The sequence below is a fragment of the Galeopterus variegatus genome, unplaced genomic scaffold (genome assembly GCF_000696425.1).
Source record: "Galeopterus variegatus unplaced genomic scaffold, G_variegatus-3.0.2 Scaffold5938, whole genome shotgun sequence".
Taxonomy (NCBI): Eukaryota; Metazoa; Chordata; class Mammalia; order Dermoptera; family Cynocephalidae; genus Galeopterus; species Galeopterus variegatus.
The window spans coordinates 83,737-87,843 of record NW_007732049.1 but is presented as its reverse complement, the minus strand read 5'-3'; the positions used below and the strand labels follow the sequence as shown (position 1 = coordinate 87,843).

At 37.1% G+C, this 4,107-nt stretch overlaps 1 protein-coding gene across 1 annotated transcript in view; it reads right to left on the bottom strand.

Moving 5' to 3' along the window:
- Nucleotides 1-4,107, bottom strand: part of LOC103605616 — a 76,071-nt gene that overhangs the window by 49,711 nt on the left and 22,253 nt on the right. The window lies entirely within an intron of this gene.

Here is a 4,107-nt window from a genome sequence, read left to right as displayed (position 1 = left end):
TCAGCCAGTGAGCAGCCGGTCTGTATGTGGGATCCGAACCCTCGGCAGGAGCGCCGCCGCGCTCTCAAGCGGCGCACTGTAGCAGTGCGCCACCGGGCCGGCCCTTATTTTATTTTTTTAAAAAAGATGACCAGGGGCTGGCCCGTGGCCCCCTTGGGGGGGTGGGGTGCTGATAACACCAAGGCCACGGGTTCGGATCCTTTATAGAGATGGCTGGTTAGCTCACTGGATGACTGTGGTGCTGACAACACCAAGTCAAGGGTTAAGATCCCCTTACCGGGCATCTTTTAAAAAAAAAAAAAAAAAAAAAAAGATGACCGGTAAGGGGATCTTAACCAACTTGGTGTTGTCAGCACCACACTCTCCCAAATGAGCCACAGGCTGGCCCCTGAATTGTCCACTTTAAAATAGTTAATTTTATGTAAATCAATTTCACCTCAATTAAAAAAAAAAAATCACAATATTCCAAACCCAAAATAAAAATAAGCTCTATATCTTGTCATTCCTGATCTCAGTAACCATTCCGACCACTTTCTAGCCACATTCTAGATGACTCCTGATCCACCTGCTCCTTCATGGTTTCACTCAGAAAATATCTTCTAACTGCAATAAGCTACTTTTCCGTCAACTCTAATTCCCCCAACTATTTCGAAACAGCTTGTAAGAAAGCAAGCTGCCCCATAGCAGGCACTCAAACTTTGTTAGTCACTGGCTCTATTTGATTCAATCTACTCCTACCTGTTCTGAAAATTTGCTGTTAATTCAGTATTAGCATATGAGCGTCTCCTCCTTATTATCCTGCAAATCTTCTCTGATAGGTTCAGGTATGTGAGTTTCCTATTAGAGAGCAAATTATGATAGGTACTGTTTTCTGCTTCTGTATTACACTACGTGTTAGGAATCTATGCAAAATGCATCTGTCTAAATTGACTGGTTGATAGTTTTTGCTGTTATGTGCCAGACGAAATTTGTGTTTGGGGAATGGGAAGATGGGAGGTAGCAATTATTTCTGACTTGATCTATGACCGGAAATGCAAATCCTATAGTAAAAAGACTTTCTGCGGGGACTGGCCCTTTAGCTCAGTTAGAGCATGGTGTAATAACACCAAGGTCAAGGGCTGGGATCCCCATACCCGCCAGCTGCCAAAAAAAAAAAAAGACTGTCTGCAGGACAGCAATGTACTTTTTACTGTAATCCTTTAAAATTAAAACAACTCTGGCTGCTCTATTTGTAAACTATTTTATATTATACCAGGAATCCCAACTTTTATGTGCCACTCAAAATACAAAGACCAAAAGAAGTGGAAAAGAAGAATGTCCAAAGCAAGAATCCCCAACCTTCTTAAAAATGAAACAAAGTGTATAACATTCTATCACTGTTACCCAACTCTCCCTAAAACTACTGTTTGGCACACTTTTTTTTTAAATGAAAACTAGCATTAATACCAAGTTTCGTCTGTCATAAAGAAACTTTTTCCTAGATTCACACATACGAGACAGAGAGTGGATCAGGAACTCATTTAGCATGGAAGTGATTGAGAAATAAATTTAAGAACTGGCAGAGGAGGCACCGTGAAATCAGGTAAGAAGTACAACTGATTTTCAGATCTAGCTTATTTCACTTCATTGCTTTGCAGTGATACCTTCATTCTATCTAGTAGAATGCCTCTGACAATGTTGAAAAATAGGATATTATTTTACAAAGATATTTTTCTCAAGTTCTTTTTTAGAAAACATCTGTTCCATCCATGGTGGATGAATGTAATGTTCCAAAACACACACACTGCCCTCTGAAGATACCTGGAGGCAACCTAGGATGTTGTAATACCAAAACTGCAAAAGCACTAGCCTAATGAATAGAAAGGAAAGAAATAGCCAACACTGTCTATACGCTAATATACTTAGAAATAAAGCCAGTACTAACTCTTAAGTTAATGTCCTGTAAAAATCTAGAAGTGTTATTTCCCTCATCACAGATGCTAAAGAACTTTGAACACATAAACAGCAGAAAAATGACTCTGAGGGCCAGAAGTGAGTTTAAAATCTTACATAACACTGAACTGTACACTTAAAGTTGGTTAAAATGGTAATTTTATGTTATGTATATTTTACCAATATATATTTTTTTAATTGTATGTAAGCTCTCCTCTGAGTCCTGTTGGTTTCTCCTTAAAGGCATATACAAACCAATTAGACTACATTAAAGGATATGAACCCATTAAGTTGAATGTGTTTAAATTTTAAATGGTTGAAAGCTTTTAGTGACTTGAATTAATAGAAGCTTTCTGACATCTTAAGGAAGGTATAGATATTCTCCATCTCCAAGGAAGCTATAAGCAAATGAAAAAAGCTTAAATTGCAGCAAGGGAGATTTAGTTTTGACATAATTCTAACTAAAAAAGTAATTAAACACCATAATAAAGTATCATGTAAATCTCTGCCTTTAGGGATACAAGGAGAGATAGCTATCTTGGAAGGGTTAGATGCAATTGTGCAGGAAAAGTTGGAGTAAACTAGAGAATCTCTTAAGCCAGTTGCCAATTTTAGAATTCCAAGTTCTATATTCACAGCCGAATAACGTCCCAGCAAGACATTCCACCTATTATACTAATCTACAAATCATCTGAGTTTGGCTTTGGATATTGAGTTTACTTTTCACCACACCATTAATTCACTTTATGTACTCAGAAACTGAAAACTGACTACTTTTGTTAAAAGGCAGTTCCACCAATCTCCAGCACCATGGCTGCCAGCTCAAGTATAAACACTACAAAAATGCTCAAATGAAAACACCTGGTTCTAAATTAAACAAACAGAAATATCTACATTTTGTCAACCTAAGACCAAAAAAAAAAAAAAAAATCTGTGTTAATAAAATAGACAATTTACAAGACCAAAACATTCCATTTAGTCAGTTTTTCAACAGTAACAACAAAAAATAAGTTCTTACTTTTGAAAATAAAGTTGTAATCTTTCCAATTCGAGTTTCATTTTAGAAGACTCATGGGTCGTCATTTTAAAATAATGATTTTTAATTTACCACATTATTTTTAACAGTCATCAGACAACTGAACGGTGGTGATTTATTACAACCCAAAGAAGGCACTTATGAAGTCACAGGAAGGTTTACCACCTCCAATTCAACAAGCCAACCACCACAGGAAGTGAGAGATTTTTACCAACCTGTATTAGGACTATCTCAACAGTTGTTAAAGTGAGACATTAAATGACACTTAAAACAACACATTCCTAGACTCTAGATACTTACTTCAGCAACGCACAAATATTTTGATCAAGTGTGTGTGTGTATTTATTCAACTAAATTTTATTAACTATGACGGATATTTGTTTAAAAAAAATCTATCAAGATGAATTTAGCCAAGGCAACATAAGAATCAAAATACAGAATAGGATTACGGAGGTAACTAACTTTCATAAGAAAGAAAAGAATGACAAACCTTCCTGCTTTCAATTCACAAATGATTTTTCATTTTACAATCAACGAAAACAAAGAACATGCCTTCTACAGCCAAAAAATAAAAAAATAAGGTACTGTGACTTAAATTTGAATTATCACTTAATTATCTGGATTCTTACTGACTTCCAACTGCTTTAAAACCAGAACACATTTTTAATGGCTCATTCCTTTGCTCAGAAATGTATCTTGTTTTATACAGAGATAACATCATCAGTATACATGCTACTTTCATGTCTATGAGCTTAATAGTTTTTTTTTTTTTTTGTCTTTTGTCTTTTTCTGTGTCCGGCAACGGATCGCAACCCTCAGTGTTGCCCCCGTACCGGACCGGGGACCAGCAACACGATTGCAACCCTCGGTGTTGCTCCCGCGCCTCGCTCAGCCAGTGAGCGGGAACCGGTCTGTATGTGGGATCCGAACCCTCGGGCGGGAGCGCCACTGCGCTTCCCAAGTGGCGCACTTATCCAGTGCGCCACCGGGCCGGCCCCAGTTTTTTATTTTTTAAAAAAACTGAAATAGAATTTTTATAATACAATTATATTTAATTTTCTTTTTTATTATGCACACTGGGCCTCACCTATACCTCACTTTTCACAACACCTAAAAATAAACAAACTTAGATGTTACAC